Source organism: Vulpes vulpes, chromosome 1 (assembly GCF_048418805.1).
Source record: "Vulpes vulpes isolate BD-2025 chromosome 1, VulVul3, whole genome shotgun sequence".
Taxonomy (NCBI): Eukaryota; Metazoa; Chordata; class Mammalia; order Carnivora; family Canidae; genus Vulpes; species Vulpes vulpes.
Window position 1 is genome coordinate 137,233,019 of NC_132780.1, and position 19,576 is coordinate 137,252,594.

Consider the following 19,576-nt stretch of genomic DNA (forward strand, 5'->3'; position numbering starts at 1 on the left):
AGCTAGTGACAGTTTACACTGCCATAGGATCTGAGTTCTGGGTGTTCTAAGGAGAAATGAAGTGGAAGGAGCCTGAGGAACCCACACGCTGGGGCCTTATTGTGCCCTTCTAATTTGCTACTAGTTCTATGGAAACCATTTAATCACACTAGCTCCAAACCACTCTTTAAATGAACAAGAAACCATGGAAAAGAACTATGGGATTCCTTCTTCCATTTCTGGGGATGAACAAGGTATTTCATCTAAGTTTCTTCACTTTTCAACCTAAGGAAGGTATTACTCACTCTTAGAATATGGCATGTAATCTTTGAACATACATATATGTTGCTTTTATATCTACTCTGTAAGCTTATTCTATCTTATGCTGCTTCAGGGAAGACTCATATCTAATTGAGGATTTATAGCTGCAACAGCATGATGATGTATTCAATGACTTACCTATTCATTCATGCAAACATTTCTTGGGTTTACAAATCTTGACTGAAAACCTGCTCTGTAGCAAGGCCTTTGGGGAGGTTCTGGGAGGGGTGCAGAAGTGATGAAGTCAGCCCCCTAAGAAGGAATTTAAAATCCCCTGGGCCCATAGACATATGAAAAGATGTTCAACTTATAAGAGAAAAGCAAATTAGAGCTGCATGAAGATTTCACTAATGGAGCAGAAAAGCCCCCAAAGTGATAACCATTGTGTTGGCAAGGCTGTGGGAAAGCAGGCGATCCCAGGTATTGCTGGTGAGAATGCAAATCAGTACAACTCCCTGAAGAGGGAAATTTACAAATCTCCATTAAAACTATAAATATATGTGGACTTTGATGCAATGAGCCCATTTGTGGAAATTTATTCTGTGGATATACACACGCATACAAAATGGTATAAGGGCAAGTTATCTTTTGCAGCACCATATACAATATCAAAAGGATGTTAGAAAACACATCCATCAACACAGTTCTGGTTCTCCACATAATGTAAGACGATGCAGCTGACAAGAAGAATGATATGCCAAAATTGTTAAGATCAATTCTTAAGCGAAGAAAGAAAAAGATCAATTCTTAAGGGAAAAAAGCAAAATCCAAGGGAGATTAAATAGGCTATTATCTTTTGTGTAAAAAAGAAGAAAGATTAGAACATACTTTAATATTTGCCTGGATTTGCATAAAGAGACTTTGGAAACATACATAAGGAAGCCATGAAAGTGGTTCAGGGTGATGATGTTGTGGGGTGGGGGGGTGGGGCAGGTGCCGGGTGGGAATGAGACCAATTGGGACAAAGGTGGGAGCAAACGCCTTCCTTCACTGTACACCTCTTTATATTGTTTGGGTTTAAGAGCCATGTGGATGTATTACCTCTTCAAAAAATAAAATAAGTATGTTTTTTAAAATTTTTTAGGAAAGACACACACATGTTCCAAGAATATGTACAATGCACACTGCTGCCTTACTTTCTAATTAAATGTAAAACTCCTTGAGGGATGAATCACATAAGAGCCTTTTAAGCTAATCTCTTAGTGTTTCCCTCTCCAATTTCTGTTATAAACCCTTGCCAGATTAATCTTCCCAAATACCCCTTTAGACAGATTGCCAGAAACGTTTCCTTATGGTCTCTGCATCAAATTCAAACATCTCTTTTTGACTTTTTAGGGCTTTCCACAAACCCACCCACCCTCCCAACTGACGCAATCTAATGTCCACTGTTAAGACTCCCAACAAGAACCTTGTGCTCCCATCAGGCTGAGTTTGCCATTTTTCTTGAGCATTTCCATCCCTGTGCCTTTCTTTGAGCTATTTATGTCTGGGGGTGCCTTCCACCCTGCCCTCTGCTTATCCTGAGCCCCAGTGTCTTCCAAGGCCCCTCCCTTTCCTAAAGACTGTGCTTCGAATCCATACTGATCTATTCCTTGTGACCTCCAAGATACTTACCATCAGTATTTCATGCTTAACTCTGATTCCATGGTGAGATTGTTAGGTCCTTAAAGTCAATGGGACCTACAATGGGATACTACCTCCCCTTCCCCACAACACACACACACACAGACCCTGGAACCCTTGGCAGGCAGCACTATCAACCACACGCATCTCCAGCTTTCTGGGCCCCACCAAGAATAGCCATCCACATCACAGCTGTAAGGACTGGCCAGACCCCAACCCAACCCTCACTTGCTGTTTAAGATAGGGGTCTAGAGATCCTGAGTCCTGAGCCAAATTCTCCAGTTTTCTATTAACTGTTACTTGCATACCAGGTACCGTATCTTGAGATCAAACTGAAATCCAGACATTACTGGTAGTGTCTGCTGAACTGGAGGGTGGTCCCATGAGGAGCATGTTTGCTTGTCAGTCCCCACACCACTACCACCAGATAAGGGAAAAGGGAAGAAGGCATTTGGGGCAAGAGAGAAGAGGGTGCAGTGTCTGTTCCCAATCCCTCTGAGCCCCACGTCTGAGCACTACAGAGTGAGAGACAGCAGGTCAGACCTGAAAGGTCACTTCCAAGAGGATGCCAGGAACCACAATATACTATTCCAAGTCTGTGAGCGAGCCATCTATTCATGCCAGTGTGGCTCTGGGACGTGAGAGGTGGAGAGAAGGTAAGGAAGCTCTGACATATTTTTGAGTTTTACAGCTTTGAGGAGTGCTAGAAGTGAGAGCCTGACCAGGGTAACTCTGGCAAGGGCAGGACAACAAGTGACTTCTCAGGCCATGGATGTCAGGGAGCGGACCACTGTGGAATTACAAGAAATAGCAGTTCTTGAACAAAGTAAGGTACCCACAAGGGCTGTCAGAAATCTCTGGGTGGTGAAGGGATTCTGGTTTCTTCCCTTGCTCCCTCTCTCTCTCTCTTCCTTCCTTCCCTTGCTTCCTCCCTCCCTCCTGCCTTCCTTTTCTCCTTCCCTCCCTTCCTCCCTCCCCCTCCCACCCTCCTTCTCTCCCTTCCTCCTTCCCTCTTCCCTCCTACCCTTCTTCTCTCCCTCCCTTCTCCCTCCCCCCTCTTTTCCTTCCTTCCTTTTGATAAATAGAAAATTAAGGATAATCGAAATAACAAATTACCTAAAACCTTGATTTTAGTTAACAGTCTCATTCTTCCACTCCTTCCCTCTGCCCTTCTACAATAGAAATTATGAGTGATTCATAAAATAGTCAACAGAGTTGATGTATTTTTCTCCTTTCTCTCTGGCTCTCTACTCTTTGGGGTGGGGGAGAAATAAATGGGGCTGAATCGGCAAAATATAGGCAGTCTGAAGGAGAAAGAAGTAGGAAAGTATTCGGCTAGTACACAAACTGAGTGAATAGTCTATAGAGTCGAAGAATGCCCACAAGCCTTTCTTGTGTGCACCAAGGTCCTCTCCCTCCAATGGCTGTTTTCCTGAAGCTCCTTCCTCCATCTCTGCCACATACAACCCCCAACCCAGTTCCACATCTGATTTCTGCAGCCGAGTTTATGAGGAAACAGTGATTTTTAAAAAGATTTCCCACCTGCCACATGACATTATGAGTCATCACACTGGGGTGTACCTCTGGCCGACATGCCAAGTTTTCTCTGCTAGCATTTCAAAAGGCATCTTTCACTCATGATAACAATTTGAAATCCACGGATACAGAGCAGGTTTTAAACTCATGCATTTCAAGCATCTGAAAGAGATCTAAGGTTTGACCCCAACATTAAGGGCACGGCACTGAAATGTTTCGCTGCTCTTCCAGGCCTTTATCCAGGACTCAGAGGGAAAACTCGAGCACTGCGGCTGTAATATCCAGGATATTAGCCCTAAGAGAAAAAGGAAATGGAAAAAAAGCCTACCAGCATTGCAAGATCAATAAATGAAATGAGACAGACTCTGACGGAAGACAAGGTATTTAAAAGTGACATTTCATGGTGACTAGTTGTTCTATTCATTCCAGAAACATTTATTGAATTCTGACCGAGGGCCAGGAACCAGGGATAAAAACACGAATCAGTCATATTCCATGCTCTTCAATTCACTGTGTGGGGGAGGCCCACACGCGTGTAAACAGGGGTTTCAGTGCAGTGCGACACATGATAATGAGGAGGAGGGCGTGGAGCGAGGGGAACACTTTGAAAAGGACTTACTGCTGCCAACATTTATTCTGTGCTTATTATACACCACTCTACACGTGCACCTGTGCATTTCTACTTTGTCTCCCTAGTGTGTTGCAGGGATCACGCTTTCAACTCACACATTTTGTTTACAGGGTCTGCTCTACAGCAGATGCTTGATAATTATTTAATTAGGTCCGCAATTATTTATTGAGCAGCTGGTACCTGGTGTAAGACAAGAAGCCGAGGAGGCTTACTGTGATGAATACGTTCATCCCCACATGCAGTGAAAATGGAAGGCGCGATGTGATAAAGGATCTTAAAAGCAATGCAAACAGAAGTGCCGTGGGAATGCATGGCTAGTGGTGATCTGTCTGCGAGGATGAAGGTATGAGTTGTGGGAAAGAGCAAAGAGCAGTATGGACAGGAACCAGTGGAAACAAAGTGGTGGGAGGTGGAGGGACAGCAGCGGGAAGTGCGGACAGGCCCATGACCTGTGGAGGACTTTGAACCTTATTTTCCAGGCAACAAAAAGTCTATGGTTGATTGACTGACAGAAGTGATTAATTTCAGGAGCCCCAGATGTGTGCGAAGCTGGCAGTATAACTGGAGTAAACCAATTACTGAGAGCCACCTGGACCGTGAACGTTGGTGGGCTTGCTCCATGCATTAGGCGACATCCCCTCTCCTTCAGACTGGGCCTTTCTATGTAAAGGTAACACTATTCCTTCATTCACAGGCCAGGCCATAGGGCAGTCGGGTGGCTCAGGTGGTCAGCCTGCCAGTGTGACTGGCCTCATTTCTGCCCCTCCTCAGTCTCCTGTCTGCCTCCCCGAGGGAAGCCACTCTTGCCAAGTCCACACAATGTGTCCCCTGGACCCCTTTCTCTGGCCTCTTTTCTCCACTCTGACCACTCCCTTTATCAGCTTCTCTCTTCCCGGCAATTCACTGTCACCCCTCACCCACAGGGTTTTATTTACCCTTGGCCTAAAGATTTCCCCATTTTGCAGATGAGGAAATTAAATCTTTGTGAGGTGATGCAACTTGCCCACTGTCACACTGCCAGTAAGTATAGTTAGTAGAAAGGGACCTGCAATGGTGCCCCCAGGGCTGGGACACTGGGTTATTTTCTAGCAGTGACACTAATACAGTCTACACAGAGTGGGTGAGATTAACTACCTGCAGAGTTACTTCATAGATAGGATGTCTCCAAAACTTAAGAAAGGAAAGCTCTAGAAACTTAAGGTATGATGAAATGTGAAAATACTTACAGGTCTCCTAATCAAAGAGATCATCTCCGATATTTTATCTAAAATCACTGTCTCCATCCTCTCCAACTCTCAGTGCTCTGAGTGATTTTCTTCAAAGCACCAATGGCATCTTTGCTTACTTGGTCGCTGTCGCACTTAGTTGAATACGAGTCCCTTTAAGGCTGGAATCTTGTATCTTAGCCACACTCTAATCTCTGGCACTCAGAACAGGGCTTGGCGCACAGTAAGCAATGGATTAATACAGCCTGTAGTTTCAGGATTCTCCAGGAAGAGCTTGAAAAAGCACCACCCGTACTCCCACCTCTCAGTGGGGGATTCTGATCTTCTCTGTCCCCTTGGTTCATCAGCTTGTGGAGAGCAGCTATCACAAAAGGTGTGTGCTGTCCCCTCAGGTATGTCGGACCATAACAAAGGGGCAAGCCACTGATGACTAGCCTGAACAAGGATATGGACACATTTTTAGAAAGAATGCCCCACACAAGAAAGAACAGTAAAAGAAAGAGTGAATGCTTATATAGCACTTTGCTCCTTTCACCCTGTCCTGCCAGCCTCATGAACACCTGCTATTCACACTTTCAGGACTCAACAGAGATGCCCTCCTTCTCCCAGAAGCTTCCCTTGACTCTCTGGGTCTGGGTGAGGTCTCCTTCCTGTGTATCTGAAGCTGACTACTATCCCTGCCTGTTTCCTGGGTGGTGGGCTCCAAGAGCCTAGGGACTATATCCAGTCCCTATAACTTATGTTAATATCTTACTTACTAGGACTCCCTAAAACCTGACATAATCCTCGGCACTGCTTGGCATTTTGTAAATATCTGTCGTATAAGCAAATACCTGTTCAACCATGTACATATTCCTACTGGAGGGACATTGTTCCGACTGGCTATTCCCTAACCAAACACTAGAATTCTGTCTTGGTTGGTAAACGTAAACAATATCGTTAATTCTTGTCACTTGACATTTTGTGATTTATAGCCCTATCTATGTGGGTTTAGTTTACATGAGTAAGTCCCCATTAATTTCATAAACTCTAATGTCTTGATTGCATCCATCTGATGCTCTATTCTGATAGTCTTACTTTGCTCCCTGACATCAATTTTAAGTGCCCAGCCAGTATCTGAAATCTGAGGTTTTTGGCCATTAATTATATGGATTTCTTTTGTAGGATTTTTGTTTCCTTTTTGAGGCTCAGCTTTGTTTTTTCCTAAGGAAAGTTATTAACAATTTCCCAAATTGTTTTTGTTTAAAATCACATGAACTGGTGTTCATTGAATACATCTGTTAGTTAAAAAAAAAAAAAAAATCAGGGGGTAGACATGGCAATGGACTTGAGAGAAATCCCAGCTGGAACTGACGTCTGCATAGACATGTGTAATTACTGTTATCATTAAAAATAACCTGAGATTATTTCTTACTTGTTGCCAGGATAGAAAATGAGCAATATTAGCAGCTGAGCAAAAACTTCCAACAGGAAAAGTGAAGAACAAAAAGGGATGATGACCATGACCAGGGCAATAGTATTTCAATGCCTTCAAGTGGCCACACTGTTACAGGATGGAGCATCGCCCTCACTGACTGGCTTCATCAAACCAAGAAAAAAGCTGCCAGGGAGAGCCACCTGAGGAGGGGATGGAAGGATAAAGGTCTTACAAATGAGCAAACCAAATCTTACAAAACTACTTACAAGAAACCTAGAGGCACTACGGCTTTATATTGTTATCAGTCTTTTCCAAAGGAAAAATTAAGGTCTTCTTTAGAGCAGGAACAGACTCCAGGGAACGACCCAGAAAGCAGAAGGTGGAAAATACATTCAGAAATGAACTACTGGTGGTGTATGTGACCCATGACATTTTTGTTCTTTTTATCCTCTGGCCACATTTCACTCTTGGATATATGTAACTGTTCTTACTAAATTAAATGGAAGTTAAATGTGCATGCTCAAAGGACAGATTTGGCCTGAAGTATCTCTCCAAAGATATTAATAAAACAGGAGAAGTGAACGTGATTGTTGGGCCATCAGAGTTCTTGTTTCAGATGAGAAATGCCAGGACAGAGAGGAAGCATTGTGCTATGTTCTCCTCTGGAGAGGCTCCATCTCTGCATTCCCTAATGTCAGTGGGTTCTAACACTTAAATGTGTCCACAGAAGCATCGTGGATTCCAAGTAAACCTTCTGATCCCCGGCAGCAGCAGGCTTCTAGACAATGTGAAAGCAGAAAGCCTTGTGAGGTTGTACAACTAGGGAAAATAGAGGCTTTTATTCTAAAGGAAGAGAAGTGAGTCATCATACCTTTCTTGATGAGAGAAGTAGGGATGTTACATAAGAAAAAGTACAGGTTTGAGAATCTAAACAAGTAGTTTTTGAGTCTGGTGTCTGTTACTGATAACCTGCTTGACTTTGTGCATGCAGCAAGTGACTTTGCTGTGCTAAGCTTTGTCATCTCTAACACAAAACGGTTGCTTGAGAGGATAAATAAGGTATCTTTAGTTCTAATATTCTGAGACTTTATGAGATCTAAAATTACCTATAAAAGTGTTCTACTTTTTCTAGTAATTAAAGGAAATGATACAAGTTAAAAAGGGAGGAAAAAAGAAATTAAAACAATATCTGAGAAGATTCTGACAACACTCAGGAAAAAAACCATACTGAATAATAGAAATAATAATAATGTGAGTAATGATAATAATATTTTATTTAGCAAATACCTGGCTGTATGCCAGGTACTTTGCATTTACCATCCCTAGCCCTCACTATATTCTATACCTTAGGTGTGGTGGATTGTATTTTCCAAAGATGGACACAATGCTATCTTCCATCCCACGTGGAATTTTGTCCCTATGTCATCAAAAGGTAGAGTCTAAGTTCTTTGTATTTGAATCTGGATACTTGTGACTCATTTATAACAAACAGGATGAGCAGAAGTAATTCTGGATGGCTCCTGGGTCTAGATCATACAAAGCAATGCAGCTTCTGGCTTGTTAGATGGAATTCTCACTCTAGAAGACTCTAGCTGCTAAACAAGCAATCTGGATGCTTATATGCTGGGGGCTGTCATGTTAGGAGAAAGCCCATGCAGAGACCACAATGGAGAGGTCCTGAGACAATGGGAAGAGGGGCCCAGACAGCTCTCAACTTCTTCAGCATCTTTTTCCGCCACTGTTCTAGCTCTAGCTACCATCTGACCACAACCATGTGAGAAGCCCTAAACCAGAACGACTCAGTCAAGCCCTTACCAAAGTCCTGAACCAGAGAAACTAAGGGATAATAAAATGATTGTTGCCTTAAGTCACTAAGCTTGGAGTGGCAGCAAATAGCTAACTAGTAGATTTTGGTAACGTTGCTACCTGAAATTAGGGCATTGATGTAAACAAAAGCCTGAAAGGGAATATAAAGGAAGGGAAAAGAAATGTTGGGAAATATCAGGAAGGGAGACAGAACATAAAGACTCCTAACTCGGGGAAACGAACTAGGGGTGGTGGAAGGGGAGGAGGGCGGGTGTTGGAGGGGAATGGGTGACGGGCACTGAGGTGGACACTTGAGGGGATGAGCACTGGGTGTTTTTCTGTATGTTGGTAAATTGAACACCAATAAAAATTAATTAAAAAAAAAAAAAAAAAAAAAGCCTGTAACATGTGGCATTGGCTTTGGGTCTAGACAGCAGTAGGAAGCCAGAAAGGACTTAAAGAGTCTGTTAGTGAAAGCCTATGGAGTTTTTTGTTTTGTTTTAATATTTTATTTATTTATTCATGAGAAACAGAGACACAGGCAGAGACACAGGCAGAGACACAGGCAGAAGCAGGCTCCATGCAGGGAGCCTAATGTGGGACTCAATCCTGGGTCTCCAGGATCCCGCCCAGGCTGAAGGCGGTGCTAAACCACTGAGCTACCCAAGCTGCCCACCTATGGAGTTTTAAAGAGAGTGTTAGCAGAAGCCTTGAGGAAGCTATTGATGAGGGCTTCCCAGGTATTGAGAGAGATATTATTTGAGCTGGAGAAATATAGACTCATGTAGTGGGGGAAATTTTACAAAATTGTCATCAGCAATAATGTGGTAAGTAGTTGTACCTAATGAATTCAATGACTTAGCTAGGGAGAGTTCTAGGAAGAGTGATAAGGGTGCTTCCTGATTTCTTTAAGCTGCCCATTATATATATATATATTATTTAAAGATTTTTATTTATTCATGAGACAGAGCAAGTGAGCACACACACACATAAGCAGGGGGAGGGGCAGAGGGAGAGGAAGAAGCAGGCTCCCCACTGAGCAGAGAGCCCAAAAGGGGGCTGGATTCCAGGAACCTGGGATCATCATCTGAGCTGAACACTTAACTGAGACACCCAGGCACTCCTAGCTGCCTATATTAAAATATTAGATATTGATATTAAATGAGAGAGTAGAAAAATGAAATAAAGAACAAGGTCCAGAAAAATCTTTTCAGCCAGCAAAGTGTTCTTAAGGAATGGCTTCCTGGAAAAGATGACATCCAGAGTGGGATGGTAAGATCCTTTGTCAAGATCTCATAAAGATCAGGGTGCCTGAGTGGCTCAGTTGTTTGGCACCTGACTCTTGGTTTTGGCTTAGGTCGTGATCTCAGGGTAGTATGATCAAGCCCCCATTTGGGCTCAGACTCAGTAGGGAGTCTGCTTCTCTCCCTCTGTCCCTAGACCCACTCCATACCTCCTCTCTTGCATGCACTCTCTCTCCCCCAAACAAATAAATAAATCTTTAAAAAAGACCTCCTAAAGATCTAGAGTGGTATTTCTTTGACACTCTTAGACAGACAAAAGTTCTCCTAAGGATTTTAAGAGCATGTCTCATAGATCCTTATTGTTAAATAATAGAGCTTCTAATGATTTTAAGGGTATCATCCCATAGCAGCCTCACAGGGAGCCCGTTGTAGAGAAGGACTCATCTTTGAAGAGATTCATGGGTGTGGGTTTTTTCTAACAGAGTAGATTATACATTGGTATGCAGGTAGGCCATAAAGCTTTTAAGGAAGTTGTATTAGTTTGGCTTGAAGTGGACAGAGATAGTATGAAATATAAAGAAACCTTTAGATTCTCAAATGTCTGTAGGTAGAAAGTAAGCTAAGTCACTCAATTGTAAAAACAAAACAAACAAAAAAAGTGGCTCAATTGCAAACACAGGGCACTTCTTTGTGGGGCGGGGGTGTGTGTGGGGGGAGTGGGGGGAAGGATGATCCAGAGACTAGAACCAAGGGCAGAGCCAAAAAGCCATGGAACCCAAATCCTAGGAAGTCGAATTAGGTTCTAATGAGGGATCTGAAACTATATGCCTGGTTAGACATTATAAACGGGGAAAGGAACCCCCCTTTCTTTTAAAAGGGAATATCTTACTGAGGGGGGCACTTGACGGGATGAGCACTGGATGTTATACTACATGTTGGCAAATTGAACTCCAATAAAAAATATACAAAAAAAAAAAAAAAGGAGTATCTACTGCACTTATCTGGGTTCGTCACTAAGCTCTACATACCCATTGTATATTATATGTGAGGAGGGCAGGTAATGTGTCTTTACTGGTCTTCAGTTGGATAAGTATGGCACTCCCAGATAGGTACCCAAGGAAGCTCACCAGATTTAGAGCCTAGACCTTGAGCCTAATGCTTGCTGCAGGCTCTTGATTTTTATAGGAAAAATTCTAGCTCAAAGTACAGAAACTATCATATTTAATATCTAGATTTCCTTTTCTCCTTGACATATAAACTATTAACTATGACTCCTTCATAACTGAAAATAAGCTCCTTTGGAGTAGGAATGAAGCTTCAATTCACCTAGTATGCAGCTCAGGATCTTACATTTATTAAACATATGTTAAATGCTTGATGATAATTAAAATGGTGATGAAAGCCTTTGCCCTTCCTTCTTCTGCAGAACCTAGGGGGATATATTTCTTCTAGCTACAGAATTCTTAGTTCAATCCTGGATGACTCAGAAACTATTTATGCAAGATAATTCTTGTATATTTTGGAATTTTAGGACTGGAAGGGATGTAAGAGATCCAATAGTTCAACCCCTTCATTTTACAGATGAGGACATTGAGGTTTTATTGGTCAGTGGGATGATTTACCATACTGTGGTTAAGTGACTTGCCCAAGGTCACATAATTAATGACAGAGCCCAGACTAGAAATTTCTTCTGTCTTTCCATCCCTGCATTCAACACACTTTTCTGAGACTTTTCATTTGTGAGGCATGTGTTTGATTCTCATCTTTTTTGTTTCCCCTTGTTATTCACTACATGATGTTATTAAATAGAATCAGGTAGTAGAAAGACATCCAAGCCAGTCTACTTAGTCCCCTTTTAATAGTTCTAGAAAAAGTCTGATGGGTAGAAATGTTAAAACTTGCCTTTGGCATGGTATTGCCTGTATTTGGGATTATTTAAGCCAGATAGTTTGTGTACCACCTTACCACAGATAATCAAAACCTAAATAAATTGGCTATTTTCCAAATACAATACTCTTCTTTCTCAGATGGCCACCTTCAAGTTGTATAAAATCCATTTAATTCAAAGTTTTACAGTCATCCTTCTTACCACTGCTTTGGCCTATTCCTTGTCTGGCGTTTCTTCCCAAAACCCATCACTGCCCTTTAGCAAGATGAAGCTCAACTTGGAGCTCCTCCTGGCTTGCAGAACCTTCTTTTGATCTTTTTCTGCACAGAGCTTGGTGAGGTCTTGGCATATTTCATCAAAATTTTCTCCAGCTCTGGCACGAAACCTCTTATTGCACAATGCCCTACATGAGGACTACTCTGTTTCCAAGAACAGTTAAGAACTTTCTTGATATTCCTAGGAAAATTTCACTAAAAAACCCACGACCCTTTTAATCCTTTAGGATTTTAAGTGTGGAATGTGGATTCTCCCATCCTTATCACTTTCTTTCTTGTCCAGAGTTTGTTATTGACTATATACATAGTTTAAGAAAGTTAAGAGTGATATCTGATGAGTGACTCTGGGTAGTCCCTGGTATATCCTTATGCACCCAAGATAATTTAATATTACTTTTAGTATAAGACTAAATACTCATTCAATTGACTAAGTTCTGGGAACATTGCTTGGCTTTATCATTTGGATGTTTACATATTAAGAAGTAGATACGGCCTCTTCCTTAAGAAGTTTCTAAAATAAAAGGTTTATAATGAAATGAGTGACAAAGTAATATTCAACACCAAATAAGAAAATACTGTGTACTTTTTTTTAAAGGTTAAATAATCATAGGCATTTTTGGAGTACTAGAGAAGGGGCAGATACTTGAAAGAGGATTTTTGTAAAAGAAATATGGAGAACTGTATCATTCAAACAAAAGCATATGTTAAATTTGATCACAAATCAATGCTTTCTTTTATGATTCTGAATTTTTGAAAGAAAGTCTAATATTCAAATGTAAACTAAGGGGATATTTTATTCACAGGCAGAAAAACTATGGTGATATTTTCTTGTTCTAGATCCTTGTCCTTCTTGTAGGGAAAAAAATCAAGATCAATAAATGGTGAGGTACTCAATAGCAAACAGTTAAAATCTTAAGAAATGCCTCTAATGACTTTGTAGGCAAAAAAAAAAAAAAAAAAAAAAAAAAAAAAAGAAAGAAAGAAAGAAAAAAAAAAAGAAAAATTAATGAACATGATGAATCCACAAAAACTTTCTAAACAGGCAGGGTAGTTGCCAGGATCATCTTCAACCAGCTTCCAAGCATACTTTTTGCATCAGGGGAATTTCTCAGGGGAAGTGGAAATGGGGACACCAGAGGCCTCTGAACTGCCAAATTTATTTAGGGAAAGGAAATAAAGGTGGAAAAAATGTGTATCCTCAGCTCCTATACCCCATGTTGGTGGTCACTTCCAACCAACTAGTCACCAACATTTTCCGCAGATGAGATAGATGCATTCTGAAGTAGCCACAAAATGGGCAAATTACCATAATTAAAACAGTTTCCATAGAGTTCTTGTTCCTTTAAGGCACTAGTGAAGTGATAACTGTGGGACTCAGTCTGGGCTCTGCTCTCCATGTCTCTATACTTAAATGAAGCCCAAACAGCGAAGACACACACAATTTAGCAATTTGCCACATCAAAACACAGCAAAAGTCCCTAGATCGAGGGGAAGAGAAGTGGCTTGGTACAAACAGGGAAATAATGGGCTCACCGGGTGCTAAGCAGCATCTATGCCCCCAGCCCTAACTTAGACTGAGATGTAAGCTTCCTAAGAGCAGGCAAAGTGATCATCATCTCTATACTCTGTATCTCTGTCTTCATTGGCTACTTTGGTGCCTTATATCAGCATTTGTTGCAATATGCTGCAAGGAGCAGTGAATTTCTGCTATGCTAAAGGTTCCATACATATAAGAGGGCAGTGCAGTGACCAAACAGCCTGAAAAATGATGGATTAAACAAAACAGTTGCATGGGGAGATTTCCCAGGAGACTTTGAGTAAATTAATGCACACTATGACTCTTTAAAGGGGAGAGTAGACTATTTAGCATCTCTCAAGCTTTCTGATCAGAGAACCCCTTATCAATGGATGTTCCCCAGGACAATACTTTATGGAAAGCTGTCTTCTATGTGGTAGATGCCCACATTTTTTTTTTAATTTAAAAGATGTTTTATTTAATCCAAAATATGCAAATTATCATTTCAATATTTTTTAAAATTTATTTTTATTGGTGTTCAATTTGCCAACATATAGAATAACACCCAGTGCTCATCCCGTCAAGTGCCCCCCTCAGTGCCCATCACCCAGTCACCCCCACCCCCTGCCCACCTCCCTTTCTACCACCCCTTGTTCGTTTCCCAGAGTTAGGAGTCTCTCATGTTCTGTCTCCCTTTCTGATATTTCCCACTCATTTTTTCTCCTTTCCCCTTTATTCCCTTTCACTATTTTTTATATTCCCCAAATGAATGAGACCATATAATGTTTGTCCTTCTCCGATTGACTTATTTCACTCAGCATAATACCCTCCAGTTCCATCCACGTCGAAGCAAATGGTGGGTATTTGTCGTTTCTAATGGCTGAGTAATATTCCATTGTATACATAAACCACATCTTCTTTATCCATTCATCTTTCGATGGACACTGAGGCTCCTTCCACAGTTTGGCTATTGTGGACATTGCTGATAGAAACATCGGGGTGCAGGTGTCCTGGTGTTTCACTTCATTTGTATCTTTGGGATGCCCACATTTTTTGAGCTGAATTAACAGAGGATAAGTCGTACCCTTTTCATTTGTTATTCCTCCACATATTTGAGGACAGCATATTTCTCCTTGGTTTTTCTTTTCCATATTAACTACTCTCTTTAGACTTTCTTCCCCTGTAATTATCACCATCCTTTTTTATCATTGATTTCTTAATTCTTTCTGCCTTTTACACTGTAAGAGCTGGGAAGGCAGGTTCACCACTTATCCCCATGAGCTCTCTCTTCTGAGCATGTTCTTTAACAACCTTCAAGAATGGGGTGTCCAAGCCAAGAAGCAGACTCTTAACTATGGAGAACAAATTGATGGTTACCAGAGGTGAAGTGGGCGGGGGATGGGTGAAATAGGTAATGGGGATTAAGGAGTGCACCTATTGTGATGAGCAATGGGGGATATATGGAAGTGTTGAATCACTATATTGCAGTGAAATTAATATAACACTGCATGTTAATTATACTAGAATAAAAAGAAAAAGAATGGGGTGTCCAGAATGAATCTGCCATGACAGAGGTGATTCAACCAAGGCAATCCAACCAATGAGACTGTCACTATTACCGTGTTTTGGACACTGCTTCTCTCCATCTGCCCAGCATCACATTGGCTTTGCTGGCAGCCATCACATTATCCTGCTGACTCACACAAAGCTAGCAGCCAGTTGAGATCCCCGGGCCTTCTATGCAGGAAGCTGCTTCTCCTGAAACCTTACTTTTGCCATTTTCTTTTTGTTTGTGTGTTTGTTTAAAGCAGCTTTATTGAGATGTAATTCACATAGCATAAAATTCACCCACTTACAATGTATAATCCAATGGGTTTTGTATATTCACAGTTGTGCAACTATTGCCACAATTAATTTTAGAACAGTCCATCATGCCAAAAAGAAACACTGTACCCTTCAGTTATTACCACTCAGTTCTCCCAGCCCCCTTGGACCTAGGTGACCACTAATCAACTTTCTGTCTCTATAGATTTGCCTCTTTGGGGCATGTCATATAAATAGAATCATATATGGTCTTCTGTGACTGGCATCTTTCATTGATGTGAAAGGCTCATCCGTGTTGTAGCATGTATTAGTAATTCATGTCTTTTTGAAACTGAAAAATATTCCAATGTATGGATAGAGCAGATTTGTTTATATATTCATCAACTGATGGACATTTGGGTTGTTTCTCTCTTTCAGCTATTGTAGAGAATGGTGCCATGAACATTTGTGCACAAGTTTTTGTGTGAACATCTGTTTTCAATTCCTTTGTGTATACACTGGGAATGGACATTCTGGGTCATGTGGTCACTCAATGTTTACCTTTTTGAGGAACTGCCAGACTGTTTTGCAAAGTGACTGCTCCATTTTACATTCCCACCAGCAGCATACCAGAGTTCCAATTCCTCCACATCCTTTCCAACTCTTGACGTTTGGAGAAAAAAGGTTGTTGAGGGTGTGATGAGGTATCTCATTGATTTGCTTTTCCGTGACCGCTAATGATGCTGAATATCTTATCTTCTCATCTACCTACTGGTCATTCATATATGGAGAAATGTTTATTCAGATCCATTGCCCAGTTCTTAATTGGATTATTTGACTTTTTATTGTTGGGTTAAAGTATTCTTTATATATTCTGGATACCAGACCCTTTTCAGATATATTATTTGCAAATATTTTGTCATATTTTGTACATTGTCTTTTCACTTTCTTGATGATATCCTTTGAAACACAAAAACTTTGAATGATGGTGAAGTCTAATATATCTATATTCTCTTTTGTTGCTTATACTTTTGATGTTGTATCTAAAAGCCACTGCCAAATCCAAGGTCACAGAGATTTATTGCTATGTTTTTTGTAAACATTTTGTAATTTAGCTTTTGATTCATTTTGAGCTAATTTTTGCATATTGTGTGAGATAGGGGTTCAATTTCATTCTTTTGAATATGAGTATCTACTTGTCCCAGTGCCATTTGTTAAAAAAAAAAAAAACTATTAAAAAGAAAACAAAACTATTTTTCTTTCCCCCGTTCAATGGCTTCGGCATCCTTGCTGAAAAAAATCAATTGACCCTAGATATATGGGTTTGTTTCTAGACTGTGAATTCTATTCTATTGGTTTATATGTCTATCTTTATACCAATATAGTTCTGTCTTGATAACTGTTACTCTGTAGTTGGGAAGTTTTGAAGTTGGGAAGTGGTGAGTCCTCCAACTTTGTTTTTCTTTCTTTCTTTCTTTTTTTTTTAAGATTTTTATTTATTTATTTATGAGAAACACAGAAAGAGAGAGAGAGAGAAAGGCAGAAACACAGGCAGAGGGAGAAGCAAGCTCCATGCAGGGAACCTGACGTGGGACTCGATCCCAGGTCTCCAGGAGCACGGCCTGGGCCGAAGGCAGCACTAAACCACTAAGCCATATAGGCTGTCCTGTTTTTCTTTTTAAAGAACATTTTAGCTATTCTGGGTTCCTTAAATTCCATATGAATTTGAGGATGAGCTTGTCATTTCTACAAATAGCTAGCTGAGCTTTTTATAGAAATTGCATTACCTCTTTGGATCAATTTGGGTAGCATTACCATCTTAGTAATATTAAGTCTTCTGATCCATGAACATAAGCTGCCCTTCCATTTATTTACATATTCTTTAATTTCTTTCCAACAATGTTTTATAATCTTCAGAGCATAAGTCTTGTATTTCCTTTATTAAATTTGTTCCCAAATAATCTATTTCTTTGATACTGTTATAAAAGGAATTGTTTATTAATTTTATTTTCAGACTGTTCATTGCAAAAAATGTAAAAATACAATAGTTTTTTTATATGTTAATCTTGTAACTTTCAATCTTGTTGAACTCTTTTATTAGTTCAAATAGTCTTTTTAGTGGATCATTTAGAATTATCTATCATGTCAATGTCTGGATAGAGGTAGTTTTACTTCTTCCTCTCCAAACTAAATGCTTTGTAAAAATCTGCCATTTTAATACTAAGAGCAGAACTTTATATTTATTTCCGTCCCATTTAATTTTGTTTGTTTTAATCCATAGTTCTGTTATTTTAATTTGGATAGTCTTCTAGTGAATTCTGTTTGAAGCTCATCTTTTTATCCCCAGCAGCTGGCACACTGTCTGGTATTTTGTATCCAATAAATGTTTATAAATTATAATTGTGGTATGAATCTGTAATTTTGGTAAGCTATCTATGTTCTGTGTCTTTTATTAATAAAAATGTTAAGCAACATGGGTGCCAATAAAATTTCTAGAGTACCAGGATATCAGCATGGTGGCAATGGCACCCAGAATCTGCCCTTTCTCATTACCAAGAAGCTACACCAGAGGTAAGAGATGGCAGCCTCAAGAAGCAATGAAGGTATAGCTATTATGAAAAGAAGTATGACAGTTCTCAAAAAGTTAAAAATAGATCTGTATAAAATACAGCAATCCGATTCTTGAGCATATATCCAAAGAAAATGAAATCAGTATTTCAAAGAGATATGTGCACTCCCCACATTCATTGCAGCATTATTCACAAAGTTAAAAATGGAAACAACCCAGTGTCCACCAACAGATCAACGGATAAAGAGGGTAAATGCATACAAACACACACACGCATATATACACCCTGAAATATTATTCAGCCTTTAAAAAGAAGGAAATCCTGTCATTTGCTGCAACATTGACAAACCTGGAGGACATTATGCTAAGTGAAATAATGCAAGCACAGAAAGACAAATATATTATGATCTTACTTATATGAAGAATCTAAAAGAGTCAAACTCATAAAAGCAGAAAGTAGAATCGTAGTTGTCAGGGAATAGGGGGTTGGAGGGATGTTAGTCAAAGGGTTCAAAATTTCAATTATGCAGAATGAATAAGTTCTAGAGATCTAATGTAGAGCATAGTGACTGTAGATAATAATACTCTATTGCATTCTTGACATTTGCTAAGAGAGTAGATCTTAAATGTTTTTACAATGCACATAATAAAGGTAAATATGTGAAGCGATGGATTTGTTAATTAGTTTTACTGTAGTAATCATTTCACAATGTATGCATATATAAAAACATCATGATATATACCTTACATGTATGTGTAAACTGTATGTGTGTGTGTGTATATATATATGGTGTACACACACACACACACACACGTACAGTTTTTGTTGATTACACCTCAATAAAGTTGGAAAAAATCTAAAAAATGAAAAAAGAGAAGCAGTGGCATTTCCACTGGAGCAAACATAGGCATTGGCCTTGTAGACACTAACAGCAGAGGATAAAAGTGAGCCATCCTCACCTGGGTTGGGTAGCAGATGGCACCAAAGAGGCTAGAGCAGGAGAGAGGGGGAAACAGCTGCCATAATTAGGGCAGGGTGTGGGGGGAGAGACCTCAGTCATGAGCAAATGTGAAATGTTTCCTATGGACTCTTACAATTAATGGAGGGGAATAGTCTTGGAGGCTGAGGGCTCCAGAATAAGAAGTAGGGGGTGAGAGCCAAATTTGACTTATTTCACCCCAAGCTGCTATGACATGGGATAACTTGAGCAACACATACAAAGGCCTCTGTCACAAATTATTTCTTTGATTCTACCTTCCCCTCAAGATGCCAGTCCATTTTTTTCTTTCTCTTAATTATGAACCCCCGAGCTGCTTGCTCTGCTTCTTCAAATCCCATACAACCCACAGCCTATGACATTTTGGCTTTAGTATTGACCATCTACTGAAGGAGATCTATCTAAGGTCCCTCAGATCTCACTGTTGCATCACACTTCATTTGCCCCATATCCAAAGGATGGACAGAAATCATAAGGGGAGGCACAGCCTTCCACATCTGGACTGTGAGCTCAAATGGCTTAGTTGCCTCCCATAATAACAGTGATAGTGATAGCATTGCCAACATTCCTTAAGTGCTTATTCTGCTCAGTCATGATTTTAAACACTATGTATTTGTGTATGTGTGTGTGTATCTTTAAGACTCACAGTAACCCTCTCAGGCTTAAGAAGCTTTCCCTTTCCTTGCAAAAGGCAGAGCTCACACTCCTATACCAGCCTTCCTGCTCACATTCACTTGAAAGAAT

At 40.2% G+C, this 19,576-nt stretch overlaps 1 protein-coding gene and 1 long non-coding RNA gene across 10 annotated transcripts in view; one reads left to right on the forward strand and one right to left on the reverse strand.

Annotated features, from left to right (window-relative positions):
- Positions 1-19,576, reverse strand: part of KIF6 (kinesin family member 6) — a 373,943-nt gene that overhangs the window by 141,387 nt on the left and 212,980 nt on the right. The window lies entirely within an intron of this gene.
- On the forward strand, positions 4,264-8,165 carry LOC112913963 (uncharacterized). The gene is made up of 3 exons (XR_003233776.2): positions 4,264-4,433; positions 4,619-4,760; positions 6,741-8,165. It is a non-coding gene; the product is annotated as an uncharacterized lncRNA (long non-coding RNA).